We start from the raw sequence: 26797 nt of genomic DNA, 5'->3' as shown, positions 1-26797 counted from the left end.
CTCGCCCCCCTGCGCCCCGGCCCACTGCTCCCGCGCCGCGTGGAAACGGGGCACCCCCGCCAACCGCCACCTTACAACCCACTCCAACCCCCGAGCCATTGGACCAGGGATCCACCATCGAGACGGCACCTCCCACAGCAGGCAGTGTTGACCGAGCCCCTGCCAGCTGGACACCTTTCACATCCACCCAGGTAGCCCGTAAGCTCTCTGAGCTGAGGCGTCTCAGCGCCCTCCCGTCGCCCAACCAGCACAACCCCATCCCAAGAAGGGTCAGCGCCCCGCCACGCGTGGCCGCCCGGAATCCCGCCCCCCGCGGACCCGACGCCGGTCCCCAGGCCACCCTACGGGCGCCAACCGCAGGAAGAGCTAATGCGACCCCTCAACCTGCACCGCGAACCCCGCCTGCCGAGGGAACGGGGTCCACCCCCCAGCCCGCTCCACAAACTACTGCTGCCAGAGGAGTCAACGCCACAACCGGGCCGCGGCACCAGACCCCCATCGTCCGGCGGACCGGCACGGCCCCAGAGGCCACCAGGCCGGTCCCTGCTGCCAGAAGGTCACACGTTCCCGTGACAACCCCCCAGACAGCAGCCGCACACGGAAGACCTGGCGTCACCCCCGCCCCCCTTGACCCGGTCCAGATTCCGCCAACAACCAGTGACGATCCTACCCCACCAGCGACTACGCCCCGGGACCCAACCGAGGAGTCCCCCGACCCACCAGTGAGACAACCCCTTGACCACACGGCAAACCCACGACCCACGCCGACTGAGGAGCCCGAGGGCCAGCGGCCAAAGTCTAGGCCAGCCACGCCTTGGCAGGCCGCCTGGATCAAGGAGCTCCAAGCGACAGCTTCCTTCGCGGAATTTGACCCACTCGTCGACAGGCTCACCCGCGAGCTGTCCGCGGAGATTGCCTTCAGGAGGACACCGAACCAGGAGACCACCCGGCCTGCCCCGAGACGGCCCGCCCCGCACCATGACAACAACACCAGGGGAGCTGGAAGGAGGAACACCGGCCGCCGTTTCGACCCGGCAGCCGCGTCAAGGATCCAGAAGATGTACCGTACAAACCGCCTCAAGGCCGTGAGAGAGATCCTCGACGGGCCCCCGTCGTACTGCACGATCCCGCCCGAGCGCCTCTACAACTACTTCCTCGGAGTGTTCGGCGGCGTGCCCAGGAACGACGCGCAGCGCCCGGAGTGCCTCCGCCCCCTGCCCCGCATTCCCGACGCGGATGGCCTGGAGGCCGACTTCACCCCTAAAGAGGTGACGGCCAGGCTCTCCAGAACCAAGAACACTGCACCCGGAAAAGACAGCATCCCCTACAGCCTCCTCAAGAAGCGGGACCCCGGCTGCCTCCTGCTCTCCACCATCTTTAACTTGTGCAAGCGCTTCGGCCGCTCCCCCACCTCCTGGAAGAAGGCCATGACCGTCTTGATTCCCAAGAAGGGCGAGCGGGATGACCCCAGCAACTGGAGACCCATCTCCCTCTGCTCCACCATGTACAAACTGTACGCCAGCTGCCTGGCAGCCAGGATCACGGAGTGGGCGACGACCGGGGGAGCCATCAGCCCTGCCCAGAAGGGCTTCATGCCGTCGGAGGGGTGCTACGAGCACAACTTCCTTCTCCAGACCGTCATCCAGACGACCAGGAGAACGCGGAGGCAGTGCTCGATAGCGTGGCTCGACCTGGCCAACGCCTTCGGGTCCATCCCCCACCATCACATCTTCGACACCCTACAGGAGTTTGGGATGCCAGAGACCTTTCTCCACCTGATCCGGGAGCTGTATGAGGGCTGCAGCACCACCATCCGATCGGTAGAAGGGGAGACCGCAGAGATACCGATCCACAGCGGCGTGAAGCAGGGTTGCCCCCTCAGCCCCATCGTCTTTAACCTCGCCATGGAGCCGCTCCTGCGGGCGATCTCCGACGGCGGCGACGGCTTCGACCTGCACGGCGAGAGGGTGAGCGTCCTGGCCTATGCGGATGACCTGGTCCTGATCGCGGACGACCCCGAGAGGCTCCAGGGCATGCTCGACACCATCGGAAGAGCCGCGGACTGGACGGGACTCCGCTTCAACGCCAAGAAGTGTGCGTCCCTCCACGTTGACGGGAGCAAGAGGGACTCGGTACTGATGACGGAGTTCCTCATCCAGGGCGAGTCCGTCGTTCCTCTGGCGGAGGGGCAGGCGTACCAACACCTCGGCACACCGACAGGCTTCCGCGTCCAGCAGACCCCAGAAGACACCATCGGGGGGATCCTGCAGGACGTCGCCAAAATCGACACATCCCTGCTGGCGCCGTGGCAGAAGATCAACGCCCTCAACACCTTCCTGATCCCCCGCATCGCCTTCGTCCTGAGGGGATCCGCCGTGGCAAAGGTGCCCCTCAACAAGGCGGACAACGCCATCCGGAAGCTGGTCAAAAACTGGATGTCCCTGCCCCGGAGAGCCAGCAACGAACTCGTATACATCAAGCACAGGCACGGTGGTGCCGGCGTCCCCCGTATGGGAGACCTCTGTGACGTTGCGGTCCTCACGCACGCCTTCCGCCTCCTGACGTGCCCGGACGCCAAAGTGAAGAACGTTGCAATGGCCGCCCTCCACGCCGCCACCGAGAAACGAATCGGCAGACCTCCCTCCGACCAAGATGTGGCCACCTTCATGAGCGGCTCCCTGGATGGCGACTTCGCCCGGGACAGGGGAGACTTCGCCTCGCTGTGGACCCGCGCCCGCATTGCCACGCGCCGGCTGGGAAAGCGCCTGGGCTGCCGCTGGGAATGGAACGAGGAACGGCAGGAGCTGGGAGTCCTGATACCGCGGATCGGAACGGAGGACAACATCATCGTCACCCCCGGAGCCAGAGGCGTGCTGGAGAGATCGCTGAAGGCCGCCGTCCACGCGCTCTACGTGGACGCCCTGAAGAAAAAGCCGGACCAGGGTAAAGTCTTCGAAGTAACCAGCAAATGGGACTCCAGCAACCACTTCCTCCCCACAGGCAGCTTCACCCGGTTCGCCGACTGGCGGTTCATCCACCGCGCCCGGCTGAATTGCGTCCCGCTCAACGGTGCCATCCGCCACGGGAACCGGGACAAACGTTGCAGGAAGTGCGGGTACGTCAACGAAACCCTGCCCCACGTCCTATGCTGCTGCAAGCCCCACGCCAGAGCCTGGCAGCTACGCCACAACGCCGTCCAGGACCGTCTAGTGAAGGCCATCAACCCGCGTCTGGGAGAGATCACCGTCAACCGCGCCGTCCCCGGCACCGACAGCCCGCTGCGCCCGGACATCGTCGTCACGGACGAGGTGGGGAAAAAGATCATCCTGGTCGACGTAGCGATTCCGTTCGAGAACAGGACCCCGGCCTTCCGCGAAGCCCGAGCCCGCAAGCTCGAAAAATACGCCCCCCTGGCTGACACCCTGCGGACTAAGGGTTACGAGGTGCACGTCGACGCTCTGCTCGTTGGGGCCCTGGGTGCCTGGGACCCGTGTAACGAACGCGTGCTGAGGACCTGTGGGGTGGGCCATCATTACGCGCGGCTCATGAGACGCCTAATGGTCTCGGACGCTATCCGTTGGTCCCGGGACATTTACATCGAGCACATCACCGGCCACCGCCAATACCAAGAGTGAGCCGGGGAGACCTCGTGCACCCACACACACCCCCTGCTGGACTCTATCCTCTGAGCCCTAAACCCACCAAACCTAGCTGAATCCCGCCACGTAAGGGTCACCCCATCCCCATTACCCAACCCGCTTACTTATACCCATGACTATCTCTACCTCCCGTATGGGTGATAGACCCTCACCGTTTATCGACTGTGTCCTGATCCCGCCCACCGGTTACCCACCCCTCATTGGGGACATTGCAGTGTGTATATACTATGTGTGCTGCCCAGCCCCAAAACACCAACATACCCCCATACTCTGTATGCTACCCCCAATGACCAACAACTAACGCTTCCAATTTTCTGTATCGTTTATTTCTTTTAAATATTCTCTAATAAAATTTAAATCTGACGGACTAGGGGAAGGAGGGAGGGCGGGCCGAGTGACGACATGGCGTACAGGTACAGGGAATTAAAATCAAGAACGGTGGCTGTGCATCAGGGAGAAACACAAACAACTGTCACACAGAATGGTCCCCCCAAAGATTAAACTGAAAACCCTGGGTTTAGCAGGCCGTTGATTTGACGGAGGGAGGGGGAAGCAAATGAATACAGAGCAAATCTATTTTTTACATCTTAAGACGACGGTGCAGCGTGACTGATAGCCCTTGGCATCTTTCTGGGTGCTTGGCAGCAAATACTGGGCGCTTGGCAGTTAGTGTATGACGATGGTCTTCAGGCCTATTGCACGATCGGGTCCTCGGGGAAGACTCTGCTAACGTGCGATGACCCAACTTGTAATAGGACGGTTAACAGTCGTAATACACCATCTACTGTCAAAAGGCAAGCCCCACGGCTGCCAGCACCCAGATCGCCGATGAAGGCTACCAGTCTACTGCACCGTCTACCGCCAAAAGGCAGTTAGCAGCTGCTGCTTTGTAGCAATGCAGTCCCACGTCTGCCGGCACCCAGAGGACATATGGTGACGGTGAGCTCAGCTGAGCTGAGCAGGCTCCATGCTTGCCGTGGTATGTTGTCTGCACAGGTAACCCAGGTAAAAAGGCGCGAATCTATTGTCTGCCGTTGCTGTGACGGGGGGGGAGGGGCCTGACGACATGTACCCAGAACCGCCCGCGACACTGTTTTTGCATCATCCGGGCATTGGGATCTCAACCCAGAATTCCAAGGGGCGGTGGAGACTGCGGGAACTGTGGGATAGCTGTGGGATAGCTACCCATAGTGCAATGCTCCGGAAGTCGACGCTAGCCTCGTACTGTGGACGCGGTCCGCCGACTAGAGCACCTAGAGCATTTTATGTGGGGACACACACAATCGGCTGTATACAACCGGTTTCAATAAAACAGGCTTCTATAAATTCGAACTAATTTCGTAGTGTAGACATACCCTAAGGTGCCACAAGTACTCCTGTTCTTTTTGCGGATACAGACTAACACGGCTGCTACTCTGAAACCTGAAATTTTTCACTAGAGGGGGGTGAAGAACTGGAATGGGTTCCCTAGGGAGGTGGTGGAATCTCCTTCCTTAGAGGTTTTTAAGGTCAGGCTTGGCAAGGCCCTGGCTGGGACGATTTAGTTGGGGTTGAGCAGGGGGTTAGACTAGATGACCTCTTGAGGTCCCTTCCAACCCTGAGATTCTATGACAAATTTTTCACATACTCAGGGATAGAACCCAGGAGTCCTCACCCCTGGCTTTAACCTCTAGACTCCACTCCCTTCTCTGAGCCTGGGATAGAACCCAGGAGTCCTGGCTCCCAGCCCCCCAGCCCCTCGCACAGAGGCTGTCACCATGTCGCTGTAGCTGTCCCGGCAGAGTGTTTTGCACCCGAAGGCAGCACTGGAGATGGAGATGCAGAACTCCAGGATGGTGAAGACCAGGAGAATCGTGGCCACCCCAGGCATGGTATCTTGGCCAGGGGAGATCCACAAGGGACTGACTGACAATACACACAGCACCCCCTGCTGATCCACCCGCTCCCCACAGTACGGCGCCTCCTGCTGATCCTCCCGCTCCCCACAGCACGGCGCCCCCTGCTGAGCCTCCCACTCCCCACAGCACAGCGCCCCCTGCTGAGCCTCCCGCTCTCTATGACACAGCGCCCCCTGCTGAGCCTCCCGCTCCCCACGGCACAGCGCCCCCTGCTGATCCTCCCGCTCCCCGCAGCACGGCGCCCCCCACTGATCCTCCCGCTCCCCGTGGCACAGTGCCCCCTGCTGATCCTCCCGCCCTGCTCCCTTAAGCATGGCGCCCGCTAGGGACCTCCCACCCTGCTCCCTGCAGCGCTGTGCCCTCCATTGAGCCCCTGCCCCGTCTCTGCAGCATGGCGCCCCCTAATGGCGTTCAGGGCATCAGTCACAACTCCTGGGCCACGGCCTGATGAGCAGGGTCACAGATAGCACCAGTGCCCCCAGCTTTGTGGGGCAGAGCTGGGCCGGCCCGGGGGGCGGCCGGACTCACCGCAGGCACTCGGGAGATCGACGCGCAGGACTTGGACTCCTCGATCCACTGGTAGGTTCCGTGCGGGTAGTAGAAGATAAACGAGAGCGAATAGAGGATGATGCCCACTCTGGCCACTATGGCACTGAGGGTATTCATAGCCAGAATGGCCTTCACCTGGGAGAGAAGGCGTCAGAGACGTGGGGCCAGGAGGCCCAGCTATGTCATCCACACACCCCACACCTCCCACCCCTGCATCCCCCCAGCCACCCTCCTGCCCTTGAATCCTGCACCCCTCCAGACGCCCTCGGCCTGTGCCCAGTCTCCACGGTACAGCAGGTCGGTGGAGATTTTAGTGTCTAGAGAGACAAGGCGGGTGAGATCCCAGCTTCCGCTGGGAAAAGAGGCAAGCCAGCCTGATCTCCAGAGCTCTTCTTCTGTTCCTCGTTACAATCTTCAGCCCGAAACGGGTGGCTTTCAGCCATTCGCTGCAGTTTTCAGTAGCAACGTTTTGGGCTTTGGGGCAATTTTGAGTAGACATTTTTCATTTTCCCTGCACTTTTTAGCACCTTCCAGCTACAAATTTGCTCTTTCTTGGGCAAATTTTGGCAGTCAATTGGCCGTTTTTAGCTGTTTGGGGTGGGCTGCTGTTTCCGTCTGAAAAAACCTGGGGGGGGGGGGAGAATTTTTGGTGGCTGTTTTGGGCTGAAATTTTTCAATTTTGGGCAATTTCCCCCTGGAAATTCTTCCTTTCGTGACAGTTTTTGGGTAAAATGTTTCAATTTTCAGCCGTTTGGGCAGTTGTTGAATGAGAATTTTCAATGTTGGGAAAAAAGTCAAAATTTCCCTTTGGAATTTGCAGTGAATTCCCCCCCAAATTTTTCATGTTTCATTTAACTTTCCCTGGGGGGAAACCCCAATATATTCCAACTGGCTCAAAAAACAGGGGACAAAAACCTCATTCCTTACCAGTGAGATCTTGGGGTTCTTGGCAGCCGCCACACAAATGAACCCCGAAAGGATGTACTGGGGGAAAAGCAGAGATGGGTGAAAGCTGCCGCCCACTCTTCACCCAACAGGTGAGACCATCCCAGGGCCCCCCACTCGCTTGGTACCTCAGTTTCCCCTCCATGCATTAGGTATAATGGCACTCCCTCCCTCACAGGCAGGGTGAGGATCAATACACGGCGGGGGGGGAGGGGGAGAGGTCACACATTACTCAAGCTCATTACACATCCCAGAGGCTCCCTTCCCACCATGCCAAAGGCCTTATGTGTCCCCCACTTCCCCTCCCTTCCATGCCAGGGGGTTTCTGGGTTCTGCATTCTTCCCTTTCCCCCCATGCCAGAGGCTCTGTTTGCCCCACAGGGACTCAGTTGAAGATGGGGGAGGGGTCCAGGTGCTGCGGGATGGGGGCCAAAGAAGCCCCTGTGATAGGTCGGGGCTCTGCACAGACACACAGCCAGTGGCCACCCGGAGGACTCACAGAAGGGACATGCGAGCTCACCCAGCAGGTCAGCGGCAGGTCAGGGGGCTCTCCAAGCCCCACAGCCAGTGCCTCAGTCACCACTCTGCCACCCCTGGCTGTGCCAGTTGGGCTTCCAAAGACCACTGGCTATGCTCCGGGAAGCCGGGTTCAGGGCACGGTGCTGGCTGGCTAAACCACGCTACAGTGAGGATTTGGAGACAATGTCCTCCTTTTCACACACACACCCCGAAGCCCCCACCACTAGGACTTACCAGGATCCCTGTCCAAAAGGGGGTCCCCACATGTATCGCTATTAGCTGGTGCTCATTTCACCAGGGTAAAGATGATGCCGAAAGCTACCTGCCCAATGCCCATGAGTATCTTTGTGATCTGCCGAGACACCATCACTTGACCACAGCTCAAAGAGCGGGGAAGCACAGTTACTCAGTCCCTACTACACGGTTACTCCATCCCTACCACATGGTGACACAGTCTCTACTACACAGAGTCTCTGTATTTTGGCTTGTCATTCACGAGAGGATAAAGCCTCTAGACAGAGCCTCAGGAGACTTGTGTTTTATTCCCAACTCTGCCACTGGCCTTCTGGGTGACCATAGGCAAGTCCCTTACCCTCCCCGTGACTCAGTTTCCCCACCATACCTCATTTGTAAAGTACTTTGAGACTGACTGATGACAAAGGCTACTAAGAGCTAGGGATGATAATTATATGACTACACATCTACTTAGGCCAAGATTTCCAAAGGTATTTAGACACCTGAATGCAGGTAGGTGCCTCTTGGGCTTGACAAAAGTGCCAGAGCTAGGTGCCTAACTCCCATTGACCTGCCATGAGCTGCAGGCACCTAACCTGTGTAAGACTTGGTAAGTCCTACTTGGGCCTCTCTGCAACATTGGCCACCTAAATACCTTTGTAAAGCTGGGCCTTAGTCCCTACTATGTGGCTGTTCAGTCCTTACTACTTGGTTACTCAGTCCTTACTACATGGTTAATCATTCTTTACTAGATGCCTTCTCAGTCCTTCCTACTCAGTTCTTACTACATCCTTACTCAGTCCTTATTGCATAGATTCATAGATTCTAGGACTGGAAGGGACCTCGAGAGGTCATCGAGTCCAGTCCCCTGCCCTCATGGCAGAACCAAATACTGTCTAGACCATCCCTGATAGACATTTATCTAACCTACTCTTAAATATCTCCAGAGATGGAGATTCCACAACCTCCCCAGGCAATTTATTCCAGTGTTTAACCACCCTGACAGTTAGGAACTTTTTCCTAATGTCCAACCTAGACCTCCCTTGCTGCAGTTTAAGCCCATTGCTACTTGTTCTATCCTTAGAGGCTAAGGTGAACAAGTTTTCTCCTTCCTCCTTATGACACCCTTTTAGATACCTGAAAACTGCTATCATGTCCCCTCTCAGTCTTCTCTTTTCCAAACTAAACAAACCCAATTCCTTCAGCCTTCCTTCATAGGTCATGTTCTCAAGACCTTTAGTCATTCTTGTTGCTCTTCTCCGGACCCTCTCCAATTTCTCCACATCTTTCTTGAAATGCGGTGCCCGGAACTGGACACAATACTCCAGTTGAGGCCTAACCAGTGCAGAGTAGAGCGGAAGAATGACTTCCCGTGTCTTGCTCACAACACACCTGTTAATACATCCCAGAATCATGTTTGCTTTTTTTGCAACAGCATCACACTGTTGACTCATATTTAGCTTGTGGTCCACTATAACCCCTAGATCCCTTTCTGCCGTACTCCTTCCTAGACAGTCTCTTCCCGTTCTGTATGTGTGAAACTGATTTTTCCTTCCTAAGTGGAGCACTTTGCATTTGTTTTTGTTAAACTTCATCCTGTTTACCTCAGACCATTTCTCCAATTTGTCCAGATCATTTTGAATTATGACCCTGTCCTCCAAAGCAGTTGCAATCCCTCCCAGTTTGGTATCATCTGCAAACTTAATAAGCGTACTTTCTATGCCAATATCTAAGTTGTTAATGAAGATATTGAACAGAGCAGGTCTTCCTTCAGCAGTCCTAAGCAGTCTTCCCATTCACTGCCTTGTACTCAGGGGCGGCTGTAACTTTTTTGCCGCCCCAAGCACAGCAGGCAGGCTGCTTTCGGAGGCATGCCTGCGGGAGGTCCGCCGGTCCCACAGCTTCGGCGTACTCGCCGCCCAATTGCCACCAAATCCGCAGGACCGGCGGACCTCCCGCAGGCATGCCGCCGAAGGCAGCCTGACTGCTGCTCCCACGGCGACCGGCAGGCACGCGCTTGGAGTGCTGGTGCCCGGAGCCGCCGCTGCTTGGAGTGCCACTCCGTCAATGGCTGGCAAGGAAACACGGGCCAGCCCGCTACACTGGTTCTGGCTCAGGGACCCTCTAGCCAGCAATCAAAGCCTGTTCCCTTCTCGGCCTTACTGCCTTTCCCTGAGCCCTGTCCTGGCTTCTCCTCTCACTGGGTTTGCCAGCCCAAACACACCTCCCTTCTCCCAGGGAGTGACTACAGACTTTCCCCTCCTTTGCTGCCAATTTCCAGCCTTTATAATCCCCTCCTCAGCTGGCTTCCTCATTCAATCAGTGGATTGCTTAGTCACCTGATTCCTCTCCGCTGTGGCCTAGTGGGTTAATTAGCCCTCTTCTCAGTCTGCATTAACCCTTTCAAGGAAAGTGTGGGGTGAACACCCCATCACACTTGCATTTATTTGTCTGCTTTCTTTATTGCCCTTCTTGTCGGATTGTTCACAATCCTCCATTTTCTTGCTGTCTTGCTAGGAATTGTCAAATAGAAATTTTTATTGTTTCTATTTTTCTACCTATCCAAGAAGGTACTAAAAGTTAACAGATGCCAAGAAATAATCTCAGATGCCATGATGCAATAACTGTTAACAAATGCTTACATATGAATGGCCATCACTTTCTAGGCGCAAAGTGTACAGGAACTCCTCCCTTAACATTGTCGATATGTTCCTCAAAAATGCGACTTTAAGCTAAACGATGTTAAGTGAATCCAATTTCCCCATAAGAATTAATGTAAATAGGGGGGGTTAGGTTCCAGGGAAATTTTTTTCACCAGACAAAAACAATATATTATATAGATATACACACAGTACACGTTTTAAACAAACAATTTAATACTGTTCACAGCTATGATGATTGTGAAGCTTGGTTGAGGTGGTGAAGTTAGACGGGGGAAGAGGGAGGGATATTTCCCAGGGAATGCCTTCCTGATAAATGATGAACTAGCATAGGGTTACCATATTTCAACAATCAAAAAAGAGGACACGGGGTGCCGCCTAGCCCCGCCCCCTCCCACTTCCCACCCCCCTCGGAATTCCCCTACCCCCTACCTGTCCCCTGACTGCACTCTCCTGAGACACCCCCCCACCCTAACTTCCCCCAGGACCCCACCCCCTATCTAAGTCTCCCTGCTCCCTGTCCCCTGACTGCCCAAACCGCTCTCTACACCTTCTCCCGACAGGCCCCCAGAACCCCGACCAATCTACTCCCCCCGTTCTCTGTCCCTTGCCTGCCCCAACCGCTCTCTACACCCCCTTCTCCTGACAGCCCCCCCACAACCTCCGACCAATCTAACCCCCCCCGTTCCCTGTCCCCCGCCTGCCCCAACCGCTCTCTACACCCCCTTCTCCTGACAGCCCCCCCGAACCCCCGACCAATCTAACCCCCCCGTTCCCTGTCCCTTGTCTGCCCCCCCCCAGGACGAGGGAGAGCTGCGAGCTCCACGTGCAGCCAAACACTGGCGCTGCTCTGCGGGGGAGGAGGGAGCGGGCGCGGGGGAGGGACTCTGGCTGCTAGAGGCCCCAGTGGCTGCGAGCAGCTTTCAATCAGGCCCAGCCGTCCAATCAGCCGCGCCGCACTCTGCATGAGGGGAAGGGGGAAATCCCGGACATTTCTACTTTATTAGAAATCCCCCCGGACGGCCATTTACAGCTGAAAAAGTCAGATATGTCCGAGGAAACCCGGACGGATGGTAACCCTAAACTAGCACTCGGCTGAGCCCTCAAGGGTTAACACATTGTTGTTAATGTAGCCTCTCACACAAGGCAGCACGAACAGGAGGGAGGGGAGACAGCACAGCAGACAGAGACAGACACACACCTTGTTTGTGGGAGAGAGAGAGAGATGCACACTGCCCCGTTCAGGAAGCTGACCCACTCTTAAGTGCATTGTCTTTTGAAGTGGATCAGGAAGTTGAGACAGCAGCTGCTGCCCCAAGCACTCTCTGTCTCTCTCCGCCGGTGTCCCCTCCCTGCTCTATATGGAGAAGGGGTAAGCGGGGTGCAACAGCAGGGGGGAGGGGGACACCCTGACATTAGCCCCCCTTACTCCCCTCCCCGCACAGCAAACAGGAGTCTCTGGGAGCAGCTCCAAGGCATAGGGCAGGAGCAGCACATGGCAGTGGGGGAAGGGACAGCCCCATTCGTTCCCCTGCAGGACACCAGCGGGCGGAGGGGGGTTGGGGCCTGCTGCCCCCACTCCGGGGCCGCCGCGGGATAGTAGCCTGGGCCTCTCTCCAGAGCTTGTGGAGGAAGGGTTGTTTTTTTGTTTTTGTTTTTGCCACGCCCCCCCGCCACGCCCCCGCCCGCATCACCCTCCCCCCTCCCCCCGCGTCCTGATATTTGACTTGGGTGATCTGGTCACCCTAGATATAATCAATGGTTTCTACAGACAGTAGCTTACAAGTTTTAACAGAAGACCCAAGACATTTTTGTACTGGGTGAAACTGTTGGATTTCAAAGTGTGCGGGACAAATTATGAGGGGGTCACTGTCACTTGGGAGAATCACTGTTAGTACCATCTTTAATATCCCTACAAAATATTCTCTGGAGTCAGTCCCTGGGGCACAGATGTTAAGCAATTTCTACAAGTCACAGTCAGTCAAAGCAGAACCATAAAAAGAACCCAGATCTCCTGATTCGCCTGTTCTATCCTCCTCTCTCTAGCTACCTGTCATGTGATGAACTACACCTTCTGTGATGGACAACTTTTACTGAACCAGGGCTGACTGCAGACAGACACCAGAGATGCCGGCTGTTAGCCAAACATGGGAAACAGAACTCGGGATCTTCAGCTCCAAAAATAGGCCTCTGTCACTTGAGCACAAAGAGAATTACCACCAGTTCTCCCTAAACTTGAAGCTTTTATTTATCTTTTTGGGCTAGTCTCTAGAGAGGGCACATACTCATAAACAAATGGGCAGGGCAGGGGCAGGCAGGATGCACACATATATAACAGCCACTACATCACCCCCTTTTTGTGAGTTAACACCTGGTTGTCATGGCAATTGCACCACAGCCTTCATTGTGACATCCTCTAGCCCAAGCAAAGCTATTGAGGCAATGAACAACAGTCAGTGCTCAACTTGGCCTCAGAGAGAGACAGTTGGTGCCGTGCTATACTGTAGCAATTTTGAGTTTCTGGTACATACAAGATTTGGCATTCAGACCTCAGAAGTAAGTGAGTTTTTCCATGTACCCAATATAATAGAACTGTGTGAGTTTTTTTATGAATGGAGTTGTGGGGCCACCGGGGTTTCAGCCTAGTTCTCAGTGGGCATTAGATAGATTATTCCTGTAACTTTGAACCTAGAGGATTCCAAATGAAAACAAAGCTAACAAAGAAAAGCCTGAAAGAATCTTAACCTAAATAGGACTTAATCAGTCTCTTAAACAGAGGGATATTGTATGAGATATGGGAACAGTTTTAAGGCCATCTTCAACTGCAGAGATCACCTCATTGTTTAATTAATTCCTTTGCCCTATCATTAATGAGATGAGTACCAACCTGAAAAACAGTCCTGTCTTCACAAGTCAATAATAATCCTTTGTCTAGCCAGTGATCCTAAATATATATATATAGAGAGAGAGAGAGCGAGAGAGAGAGAGAGAGAGAGAGCACCAATCACCACAACATCTCTCTATCCACCTATCAAAGTAGGGAAGTACTATTTACCTCTCACATAACACAAGAAAAAGGGGTCACCCAATGAAATTAATAGGCAGTAGAGTTAAAACAAAATGAAGTACTTCTTCACACAATGCATAGTCAACCTGTGGAATTCATTGCCAAGGGATGTTGTGAAGACCAAAAGTATAACTGGGTTCAAAAAAGAATTAGATAAATTCATGGAGGACAGATCCATCAGTCGCTATTAGTCAAGTTGGTCAGAGACTCAATCCCCAGGCTCCAGGTATCCTAAACCTCTAGTGCTAGAAGCTGGGACTGTACAACACTTGAAATTGCCCAGTAATGTTCATTCCTTCTGAAGCACCTGGCACTGGTCACTTTCAGAAGACAAGATACTCCCATTGCCCGATCATCTCTCTTTAAATGCATGGAAGATTTCCCTAATGTCTAATATACATTTATCTATTTTTATTCAGTTAAGATCTCAGAACCCATTCGTGGAGGATGGAGTACCTAAGGTCAAAGGTGGATTCTTGGTAAGAAGATAAAAAAAGTTTTACATTGTACACACTGTACAGAGTGACAGAGTGTGTTTGGGGGGGAGTGGGGGGTGGGGAGTGACAGGGGAAAAGGTCTGACTTTGAGCCACATAGTGTAGCCAAAAAGCCTCAGAATACCATGTAGGCCACTGACAGCTTGACACATAATCCTGCAGGTAGCTCTGCTTAGTGTATAGTGTTGCATGTCTCCTTCTGAACCCCCTAACAGTTGAGTGGTTAAATGTCTGGGTTCCTCTCAGAGATCCTTTCCTAAAATAATAGTTTTAGGTGCCTCAAAAACTCATTAAGCCACCCTTTTAAATCAGGTTTTCTGCTCAATGCTGGAGTCAGCAATCCTTTAGCTCCTCTACTGTTCACAGCATTCCTTAAACCCACAGTTCATAAATTGCTTTGGTTATTGGTAAAATACTCTTATTAGGAACTCATTGGGATATTGTCTGTCATTTTACACAGAGGAACAGAATAATAAACAGACTGTGTATTCCAACCTTAAATCGATAGACACCTCCCAGTGCCCTACCCATTCCTAACATTTTGTTGTTTCCATTTAATTTAGGATGAACGTTCCATCAAGTGCCAGACCAAGGATCCACACCAAATTGGCAGCTATGTTTTGGCCCCTAACCTACTTTGTCTTTCCGAATGAAGCCTCCTCACCTTTTAAAAAGACAGATCCATCCTTGATCAGGTAATTCTGGCAATGAGCATACTCCTTGCCCTAGGTTAGAGTACTTTGGGGGCTGCAGGGTTTCAGGTACATGTATGGAACAGGGCCCCCATCTTTCTGAAAATGTGGATGCAGCACTGTTCAAAAAACTCTTCCTTCGCCAGGGGTGTGTGTCCTGCCTGGACCCTGGCAAAGTCTGGGAATGCCCACCTCTGGAGCTTGGGACCCATTTTTCTAGTTTATGATGCTCTCAAGAGTAAGAAAAGAAGGGAATTAGGAACAGAAAATGCAGCAGTCACATGTTTAGTGTGATCTCAACTTTGCTCTCTGTATTTCACTGGGACTATAGGGTAGGCAGGGGGTGAGGAACAGCTCTACTAAGAGGACAATGTACTTCCAAAGGTATTTCTACAATGTAGTTTGGGGACGGGGCAACTGAGAGCTCCTCCAAAGATCTCAATCACTTGTAAAGAGATTATTCCCGAAAATCCATTGCCCGTGAGTAATGGAGCACTCCATCCCTGATTCAATGGAGTTTATTTTCTCCTTTGGTAGTGACCAAGACCAAGAAGAATGGCTGGTGAGATAAAACAGCTGATGGCCATATAGGGATTAGGGAGTCATGGGGCTCACTGCTTTTCCTCTCTCTTGCCCATTTAGCTGATATGAGAATTTAGGAGTCTGCGGGAGCCCAGTTCCCCAAATTGATTTGAAATTTCTGTTGATGAAACAATAGATATTTTATTAGAGGATGGAAGAAAGTCACATTAACATTGATTTTACCAGGCCATGGGATCATTCAGTGTTATTAATGTAAATTATGGTATATGAGGAGGCAGGAGATACAGAAGAGAATTACTTTCCTGATACTCCTATTTCCTTTCCATTCATGTTATTTTAGTATGAATATGATCAGTGACTCTCCCTTGCCTGCCCCTGTACGTCCCGAGGCTCAGTTCTGTGGGATTTATGAAAGTTTCCTCAAACAGACCGGACCCTCTACCTCTGAGTGAGTATTGGGATTTCTTCACTTCTTTATCTGTATGTATATTGGGGAGGGTGCATGTCCAAGTTTGTGCAGGGCTTTGGGTGTAGACAATATGGTTACCACATTTCTAAGAAGATAAATACATAACAATATATTCTCTGCAGTCATTGTAAGGAAGAACTACATTCTCTCTCACCCTGGGCATTTTCTGACCAACAACCAGCTCCAACCATTCCTCCTCACGTTAACATTCTCTTGCAATACAAATACACTGATTTTACCAGGTCGTGGGATCATTCAGTGTAATTAATGTAAATTATGGTATATGAGGAGGCAGGAGATACAGGAGAGAATTCCTTTCCTGATACTCCTATTTCCTTTCCATTCATGTTATTTTAGGATGAATACTCCAGCATGGCGTCACTTGATCAGTGACTCTCCCTTGCCTGCCCCTGTACGCCCCACGGCTCAGTTCTGGGGGATTTATGAAAATTTCCTCAAACAGATGGGACTCTCTAACCCTGAGTGAGTATTGGGATTTCTTCACTTCTTTATCTGTATGTATATTGGGGAGGGTGCATGTCCAAGTTTGTGCAGGGCTTTGGGTGTAGACAATATGGTTACCACATTTCTAAAAGATAAACACATAACAATATATTCTCTGCAGTCATTGTAAGGAAGAACTACATTCTCTCTCACCCTGGGCATTTTCTGACCAACAACCAGCTCCAACCATTCCTCCTCACGTTAACATTCTCTTGCAATGCAAATACACCTTTCCCATAACCCTGACTCCACCCTGCTTCTATCTAGTTAGTGATTGTCCTATTCTCCCCTATCACTGCACTTCAGTGGAAGGGGAAAGTCTTAACATATTTGCAGAGTGATTCAAAGACTCAGGGTATGTTTACACTACCTGTGGGATCAGTGGGCAGTGATCGATCCAGCAGGGGTCGATTTATCACATCTAGTCTAGATGCGATAAATCGACCCCCTAGCGCTCTCCCATCGACTCCTGTACTCTGCCACCGCGACAAGAACAGGCAGAGTCAACAGTGGAGCGGCAGCAGCCGACTGACCGCAGTGAAGACATGCGGTGAGTAGGTCTAAGTACGTTGACTTCAGCTACATTAGTCACGTAGCTGAAGTTGCGTAACTTAGATCGATCCCCCCCAGTGTAGACCAAGCCTCAGTTACTGCTTTGGCAAAGGAGTTTACTACTATTTAATTTAGAGCAGACCCTCTTCCATTCAGTGAGTACAGGAGATCTACTGTGCGGGTACATCTTTCTTTTGTGCGGGGAGGGGTCAGTAAAAGCTCAGGGTAAAGCATGGAATAGAGTTGCCATCTACCTGAAAACGTAAATACAAGATGATTATGTTGCTCCAGGCATTCTAAGGAGGCACCAAATTCCTCAGGACACTGGCCGACCGACATCTTCCCCCAACTATTGCTTCTCATCTTAGCATTTACATCAAGAAAGAATGATTCTTTACTTTCCAATTTATATCATGTCATCAGAGCTTTAAAGAGCAGCATACAATGTCTGCCCAAAAGAGCTTACAATGCAGCAGATTGATACAGATCTTACGGAGAGGTGAATCACTCAGGGCACTGCCTGGTCTATGACAGAACTTGGTCACAGCTTCTCATTTTAGCATCTCCTTCAAAAGTCAATATCCTTTACCCCGGGGGAATTCTGCGCCAAAAAAAATTCAAAATTCTGCATCCTTCATTTGTCAAAGTAATGCAATATAATCACATCAGATTCAACTGTTTTGGTAATTTACTTAAACTACAATACAGAAACATCACAATAACTATTCAGCATTTCCTAAGCACATGAAAGTTAAGTTACAAACACTTGGTAACTAATACCCTCTCATTTAAATTACATTACAGAACACAAAATAGCACACACACACACACACACAAAGTAGACTGTCATTTTAAATTGTTGAGACTTTCACACATGAAAGTCATACAGTTTTGGTAATCATTGTGCTGGACCTGGCTGGGTACTTTGGGAAGTTCTTGGTTCTGATTGTCCTGACATTTTATTGACTCTTTGGTAAATGTTTTATTTGCCCTCAAAGGTCTTTTTTTTTTTTTTGGGTAAGTAAAATAAATCCTGAGCTGTATTCTAACCCCATTGTGCCACTTTGGCACAGAAATAAAGTGAGAAAGCACATAGATCTTCCTAGCTGAGGATTCCCTTACTGTCATTTATAATAAGGCTCCTTTCCATCACTCTGGCAATGTAGGGGCCTTAAAACTTGCACAGGTTTTATGATCCTGGGGAAATTGACTGAGAAAGGGAAGAGTTAACTAACAATTGCAACATTAACAACATTCACTGTAACAGTCAGGCTGCTACATTTCTGCTTCAGAGAATGAGATCAATTAACCAACAACAGCAACTTTAACGATGTTACTAACTACATTGTCAGGCTACTAATGCCTCAGAGAATGAATCAATTAACTCAGGCAGGACTATTACATTTGTGCCTCTAGACTGCCTTGTGTAGAATAAAAAGCCCTACCCTTCCACACCAGTCAGCTGTTGTAGCAAGGGAGAGGAACAGAGTCTCTCTCTCTCTCTCTCTCTCTCTCTCTCTCTCTCTCGATCGTTCACGCACATACCACATACCCACCCCCTGCGATCATGCAGGCATTCATGCCCAGCCCCCCGCCCCTCTCTCTGAGGTTGCTCGATGCATGCTAGAACAGACACGCTGCTGGGGAAGAGGCCGTGTCCCCTGGTAGATTTTATTTGCATTTTTCTGTGCAGGGGCACAGAAAAATGTGGGTCATATGAATTCCCCTAGCAAGTATAATATGGAGATATACCTATCTCCTAGAACTGGAAGGGACCTTGAAAAGTCATTGAGTCCAGCCCGCTGCCTTCACTAGCAGGCCCAAGTACTGATTTTGCCCCTGATCCCTAAGTGGCCCCCTCAAGGATTAAACTCACAACCCTGGGTTTAGCAGGCCAATGCTCAAACCACTGAGCTATCCCTCCCCTGATTTTGCCCCTGATCCCTAAGTGGCCCCCTCAAGGATTAAACTCACAACCCTGGGTTTAGCAGGCCAATGCTCAAACCACTGAGCTATCCCTCCCCCACATTTCATCTTTACCCTGTATCATGCTATCTTGTTCCTTCTCTGTTGTGTGAGAGTGAGGGCTTTGTTTCCTTTATCACAGACTCAGTTATCTGCAATATTAAATGAATTTTACTCTTAAAAAGCCTGGAGTCACTAGTTCTCCTGCCCTTGCCTAGTTCCTCTCCCTTGTCAAACACAATCATTAGCAGCGACTCTAATTATTCATGCTTATGAGACTGGGAACAGGATCTAGTTTTCCACAGTTCCTTGGCATTGTCTCCTGCAACCTTCTCCAGAACAATACAGATTAGCTAGACATGCAAATCAGTGGAGTTCGCTCTACTAAACACTTTGCGATATACTGGAGTCTACTCTTCTCTACCCACAGTTCTTTGCTTGCTTCTTCTGATTCACTGTGGGGAAGGCAGCTCTGTATTTTATCCTTTTGAAGAGTCATGTAGATCCAGCTGGCTGGTGAAGTTGAGGGTATATTAACATGGACAATAAAAGCAAATGGGAGAGGTAAAATGGGGATTGTTCAGCTGTCTCTAATATTCTATTTCCATTTCTCTTATTTCAGGTGAATGCCATCTTCCTCAGGAACTTTCAGACACCACAGCCAATAATATGCTTAAGGTTGGCGGGTTGTCTGTGGGCGAGGACTGGGCTGCCTTCCAAGGTCATCATCTGGACCCCTGGGAAGGAGACTCTGGAAGAATTCCACCACGATTTCAACAGCTTCCACCCTACCATCAACCTCAGCCTGGACCAATCTACACGGGAGGTCCACTTCCTAGATACCACAGTACAAATAAGTGACGGTCACATTAACACCACCCCTGTACCGAAAACCCACCGACCGCTATGCCTACCTTCATGCCTCCAGCTTCCATCCCGGACATACCACACAATCCACTATCTACAGCCAAGCACTGAGTGTGACGATGCGGTTCTGGCAGAACCCAACTGAGAGTGCCAACTCAGGACAAATTGCTCAAACAGGGCAGTTACAGCCCAAGACTGGGGTTTTTTCCACCTCTAAGGCAAACCAAACCAGCCAGACTAGGAGGACTTCGATCTCACCCCACTGGCTAACCGCAAGTCTCACAAGCAATCTCCTAGACACTCCAGTTTCTCAGTATTACCACCAGTGCCACTCGTTATGGGGACAAATGGTTATGAAAACCAATACCCAAGTAAAAGAAAAAAGGTTCTCCTGATCCAAAGGACCAAGCCCCAGACCCAGGTCAATATACAAATCAGATCTTACCCACAATCACGCTGTTGCCAATCCTTTAGAATCTAAAATCTAAAGGTTTATTCATAAAAGGAAAAAGATAGAGATGAGAGCTAGAATTGGTTAAATGGAATCAATTACATACAGTAAATTGCAAAGTTCTTGGTTCAGGCTTGCAGCAGCGATAGAATAAACTGCAGGTTCATATCAATTCTCTGGAATACATCCCCCGCTGGGATGGGTCCTCAGTCCTTTGTTCAAAGCTTCAGCTTGTAGCAAAGTTCCTCCAGAGGTATGAAGCAGGATTGAAGACCCAATGGAGATGAGGCATCAGCCTTATATAGTCCTTTCCAGGTGTAAGAACACCTCTTTGTTCTTATTGTGGAAAATTACAGCAAAATGGAGCCTGGAGTCACATGGGCCAGTCCCTGCATACTTTGCTGAGTCTGAAGGCATATTGGCCTTCTCTCAATGGGTCCATTGTATAGCTGATGGTCCTTAATGGGCCATCAAGCAGGCTAGGCAGAGCTAATCCCAGCTTCTCTGGGATGTCACCCAGAAGCATAGCATAAGTTTGCCATACAGACAGTATAGAGCCAATATTCATAACTTCAACTACAAAACTGATACACACATATAGACAGCATAATCATAACCAGTAAACCATAACCTTGTCTTAGACACCCCATTTGACCCACTTTATACAAGATTTGGTGCCACTACAGGACCTTGGTTGCAACAATGATCTATATGGTCCCAGTTTATGTCAATAACGTCACACTGAGGTACAACTGCATTTGCTCCAACACCTACAAGATCTTCACCAAGCATTCTCAAAACTATGATACCCGCATGAGGAAATAAGGAAACAAATCAACAGAGTTAGAGGTGTACCCAGAAGCCTCCTGCTGCAAGACAAGCCCAAGAAAGAAGCCAACAGAACTCCACTGGCCATCACCTACAGTCCTCAGCTTAAACCTCTCCAACACATCATCAGTGATCTACAACCCACCCTGGACAATGATCCCTCGCTTTCACAGACCTTGGAAGGCAGCCCAGTCCTTGCCCACAGACAACCCACCAACATTAAGCATATTCTCACCAGCAACAAAGTTCGATGTCAACTCTGCCCACATATTTACACCAGCGACACCATCACAGGACCTAACCAGATCAGCTACAACATCACCGGTTCATTCACCTGCACGTCCACCGATGTCATATACGCCATCACGTGCCAGCAATGCCCCTCTGCTATGTACATCGGCCAAACTGGACAGTCCCTACATAAAAGGATAAATGGACAGAAGACAGATATTAGCAATGGCAATATACAAAAACCTGGAGGAGTACAAACAGCAAACAGGAAAACATCAAAAAAGAGCTCTCCAACCTGGAGACTTTCATAAATAACCAACCCTCCACACAAACGGACTTTACTAAAAGAAGACAGGAGATCTACATTACACACTTCACCTTTCTACAAAGGAAAAAGGACTGTAAGCTGTCTAAAATCCTACCTGCCACATGGGGCCACGATAGAATAGTGGTACCCCTAACTCACCCAGCAATATCGTCAATTTATCCAGCTCCACACTTAACTCGGCAGAAGCGACTGTCCTATCTCGGGGACTCTCTTTTTGCCCCACCACCCCCACAAACATGATACAGTTCTGCGGTGATCTGGAAGCCCTCTCGTCTATAAGGTCCCACGGGACTCTTTGTTGCTTTTCATACCTGAGGTTCCCAACATGCTTTACAAACCAACTCCCCAACAGTCTGAATCACTATTGATCCCAATTGCTATGGACCTGCATTCATTCCACAAGTGGAACTCCCTTGGATGGCAGTTGATGTTTTGCATGCAGAATCATAGAATATCAGGGTTGGACGCGACCTCAGGAGGTCATCTAGGCCAACCCCCTCCTCAAAGCAGGACCAATGCTCAAACTACTGAGCTATCCCTCCCCCGTCATGCTATGGAGATCCACTGCACATCAGAGTGGGAAATATTGCTGAGTCTGTGCAGAATGAGAGACAAAGCACTGGCATAAGTAAGCCCCTCATAGTGAGATGTAAGATTTTGATAAATAGCCTTTCAAATAAAAGCTCTGGGTTTTGCATCTTTTACTCCTGAGTGGTGCAGATTCATGCAAGCAGGCTGTGATGCGGTGTTCATCGCCAAACAAGGCCTGAAGGGGTAAGTTATGCCAATTTACCTATAGGCTGCACATGGAGGAAAGCCAGGAAATGTTAAGGCCTAATTGGCCTAATCTTCATCTCCAGGCCTTGTGTGGGGTAGAAACCCCATCGCACAGGCCCACAAGCGTAAGTACAATTCAGATCTGAGTAAGGGTTGCAGCACTAGAACCATAATATATCAAGTCAGCCAGATATCTCTCATCAACATCGAAATGTGTTTGGCCCAGATCCTCAGAGGTATTTAGGTACATAGGCTAATATATACAAAAGGGACTTAGGCATAGGATGATCAGTGTCACAACACCTAACTTTTAGGCCACTAGGCAAAGCGATAGGCACCTTTGAATGGAATTCACAAAGCGAGCATGCTAGGAGCCAGTTAAGCCAGCCAGCGGGAGATGCAGACAACAGGGGCATATCCTAAGTCCCACGCTTCTCTCAGAGTTCAGCACCTATCTCTGCTAGAGATCCATGAACTGAGGTAAGAAAGGCATTAGGCCACCTAAGCGGTGAATGGGCCTGATTTGACAGGTGTGCTCAGATGCCACCAACTGGATCAGGACTTTTAGATGAGTTTACACAAAACAGCTGGGGTGGGGGGGAGAAAGAGGGACAGAGAGCAGCCCTCTTATAACCTTTAGCCTAGTGGTTAGAGTACTCAACAGAGATGTGGAAGACAACCCCCCGACATTAAGTCCCCCCCTCCACCCCACCTGAGAGGAAGCAGGGATTTGAACAGGGATCTGCCACATCTGAGGTGAGAACCCTAATCACTATGGTATGGAATATCCTGATCTGGTGCTCCCTCAGTCTCTTCTATTGAAGTTTTTCAACTTAAATTAAATCATTATATATTAATTGGGCTAGACAAAGTTAAATGACACTATAGCTTAGTGATTAGAGCACTCACCTGAGCGATGTAGATCCCTGTTAAAATTCCTTCTCCTCATCAGGCAGAGGAGGGACTTGAACTGGGGGTCTCCCACATCCCATAACCACTAAGCTAAAGATTATAAAGGAAGGTTCCCTCCAGCACCTGCAACTGTTGTGTTAACTCACCTAATGGGCCCAATCCAGTAAGCAGCCTCTGGGCATGCCTACCTGATCAGGCCCAGCATGCAATTGAGGTGGACAAATGCCTGTCTTCCCTGGTTTGTGGATCAGTCTGGAGCACAGACAGGAGACGGCGTCTGAGCGCCTGCGGTGAGGCAGCACAGCACATGCACACAGGCAGAAATGTAGGCACCTAGGGCACTCCCTCTGCACATGATCGCCACTGAATTAGTTTAGGAACGTACGGGGGTAAGCAGCAGTCAAAGGGGAATTTTGTGGATCTCAGTGGGGCTTAAAAATGGGACTTAGGCACCTAAGTACCTTTGTGGATCCCACCTCTAACTCCTGTCAAAGTTAGATTCAAGACTCACAATTTGTTAGACCACTCTGTTTATTAGCACAGCGCTCTGCTAATCCATTCAGATAATGTGAGCACCATGCAAGACCCACACTACCTTATTTTATACAGATAAAAAGGGCGAGAACTTAACAAGAGGACAAAGAAAACAGAACTGACAAGTTTACCTGAGGCTAGACACACATATTCAATTTACTTACTAACTTTTACAGATCTCCGGCTAATGGTCCACCATTAGCTTAAGCAGACTCATTGTTTATGCCTTAATGTTCCTTTTCCTGACACCTGTATTTCAACATTCCTTATTTCTGCTTAAAAAGGTACATACAGCATTTCTTCAATCCATTCTATTTTTACAATATAATTCATTCTTCTTTCACAATCCCTCCTTTTGGTCAAGTTACGCTATGACCAACAATTACTGGGTTCCACATATTAACTGTTCTTTATCCATTTCTTCATCAGCGATATTCAAAATCATCATATTAGCACTCTGTTTTGGGGCAGTCACCTGGGTGGCATACCTTACACAATTCTGGATACAACAGGAGATTAACTGAAAACATACAAAAATCATTAGGATTCCAAAGAGGATAGTCAGGGCTTCCTGAAACAATCAGTTTCCTATGCCAGAGAAATTGAACAGGTTACTTAGCCACTTCCATAAAGAACTCGGCTCTTCATGGGGAAGATATACGATTTGTTCTAAGTGGCTAACGCGATCTAGTACCTCATTGGTGTCGTCAGGTATAAACACACAACATTCTTTTCCAGTGAGAGCACAGGTCTCTCCTTTGGCCACCAGCACTATGTCCAATGCTTGAAGGTTTTGGACGGCCATCTGTCGGATCGCCGCTGTTTCTTTGGCCAGGGCTCTTAAACTCTCTCCGGTTTCATTTGCCATTATTTCAACTACTGCTTGTAACCTCAGGAGCCCTTTTGCATGGTGTATTACTCCCCCAAGTGGGATAAGGGAACCGCCAGTGGCCTCTTCCCAGGTTAAGGGGCTTATGTTATTTGCATACCATTGGGCATCTGGTAAGTCCCTTCTTCTTCGCCTGAAATTACGAAGGCGTTCTCGTGGGAAGGACCCTAGCACTCGGAATACTGGGAAGAGTCGGGCGGGATAACAGATACCTGACCAGTTAGCTGGTAACGCACTATAAGCTTTGGCCCCACAAACCCAATGATGGCCTATTAAGGCCGGGAAGGGTCGGTTGCACCCATTTGTCACATAGGTGCCTGCAAAGGAGTAATATCCTCCAAAGGGGCACAGGGTAATTCTCCTTATGAGGAGTGGTGTTATTTGCATGGCATTGAAAGATTGTATTGTTTTCACTAAGGTTACTGTAGGGGGAACATGAGATTGACTTTTCTGTTTGATCCCAGGTCAAGAAAAAATTCATAACCCCATACCTGGCCCACCACTCTTTAGTTTTGTTCGAATAATCCCATACACAATTGGCCACAATATGCCGAAGGCAACGGCTTTTTCCCAGATCCATTTCCCTGTCCCATTACATACCCAACACCAATGACCTTTTCCCTCTACCACACTTATCCATTTAGATACATTTATTCCCACTGCTTCCCAAGTGTCATTGCTGTTCCATGTTTTGTTAAACGGACGAGGTCCTCCAGTGAGGTCTGGGGAATTGAGTGGGATTGCCAGGACAGGAACACCAGCTTGAGAGTGGGCTGGGATGTGGCTGCAGACCCAGCAATTAGAAATATTAAGGGTCTGAGCCATCCACACTTGCTGCTGGATAAAAGAATTGTCATTGTGGACTCCCCAGACCTTAAGACACCAGCAGCCGAGGAACAGGTGCCACCAGAGGCGCATGTTGGAGGCAAGGCCCTGCTGGTTCTGACAACCTCAACTGAGGGAAGCTCAGTCACGGTTTTACATCCACCAGGGAGCAGGCGCTAGGCTCACTACTGCTTCTTCTTGGGCCTTGCTTTAGGTGGTCGTCTGCTTCTGGCAACCCTTACAAGAGCGTAGATTGTAAGGTATTGCAGGCTGTTCCTCTACGTCTTCTTCTGGAGTCAAAATTGACTCTGTATGGCTCTGAGGTGATGATCCAGCAACCACCCAAAGTCCCAAAAGTCCAACAAATCCAAAAGTCTCTGTCCCTGGCCAGTGCAGCCCCACAGCAAAAGAGGGGGGGCACGCAGGGTGTTAAGGAGCACCTTACGTGATCCGAGGCCAGCCATCTCTCCATGGGGTTCCACCACAGCCTTCACTCGAGCCAGTCCACTTCCTGCTGTTCCACAAGCCGTTCCTTGGGTTGCTCCAACCCACCCCACTAAGGTCCACACCACTTCTCCACTCATCCCCACAAATTGGTTCACCAGCTGCTTAGCAATATAGCTTTAGGCTACCCCCCTCATTCATACAGCAGTCAGTGATCCTAGCTCTTAATAACTTTAGCTCTTTCATAACTTCGGCTCTTAGCAGTAAGAGAGTCCCAGGACTAATGCACCATTGGCCCAAAGTGAATTCAGCTCAAAAAACTGTCACTAGACTCCTCATGGAATCAAAGTTAGCTCTGATGTTCAACAACAGAAAGAGGATTTAGTGCAATTGGTGTTTCAAACCACCAGAAGACATATACCAACAGGTACAAATCCACCTCCCTCTTTCTCTTAACTCACTGGGTTGTGTAACCCATGCTGCTTGTCAAGCAAGTGCTCCTTAGGTAATGGGGAAGGACTCACTCAGTCCTTCTGTCATACAACAGTTCCACTGGCCTTCATTCACAGAATCAGGGTAACAAAACTTTATTCTTCCTGCCCCAATAACAGAGAAACTGGGGAGCCCACACCAGCCAAAGTAACCACTTTGAGTTGCTGTTGTTTCTTGCCAGGCGGGTGGGTGTGCCTATGCAAACAAGATCAGCCCCTGGAGCTCTTTTCCACCCTCGCCATAATTCCCCACCAGATGTCAGGGTAGAGCTCATCCGGACTCTGCTTACACATATGATACAGTATTGATTGATGCATGTGTTACCAATGAATGTGGCATTTGCCTTATTCCCCCTGAAAAGATCCTGTGCAGTACTTCAAGTACAACAACCCCACCTCCCCTGCACCCAGACTCCCCACCCCACCCCGAGCTCCAACCACTTTCACTTGGTCCCCCCTGCAGACTCC

The 26797-nt window shown here is 50.3% G+C and overlaps 1 protein-coding gene and 1 long non-coding RNA gene across 2 annotated transcripts in view; one reads left to right on the top strand and one right to left on the bottom strand.

The window, feature by feature from the left end:
* LOC135976859 (uncharacterized) overlaps positions 1-14832 on the top strand; it is a 53816-nt gene extending 38984 nt beyond the window's left edge. The window contains exons 2-3 of the long non-coding RNA XR_010594149.1: positions 12511-14010; positions 14591-14832. This is a non-coding gene — a long non-coding RNA (uncharacterized LOC135976859). The remainder of the gene's footprint in view (positions 1-12510; positions 14011-14590) is intronic.
* The window catches only part of LOC103307386 (B-cell receptor CD22-like), an 88766-nt gene that overhangs the window by 45163 nt on the left and 16806 nt on the right, over positions 1-26797 (bottom strand). The window lies entirely within an intron of this gene.

Source organism: Chrysemys picta, chromosome 20 (genome assembly GCF_011386835.1).
Source record: "Chrysemys picta bellii isolate R12L10 chromosome 20, ASM1138683v2, whole genome shotgun sequence".
Classification (NCBI taxonomy): domain Eukaryota; kingdom Metazoa; phylum Chordata; order Testudines; family Emydidae; genus Chrysemys; species Chrysemys picta.
This window is presented reverse-complemented; position numbering and strand designations above follow the sequence as displayed.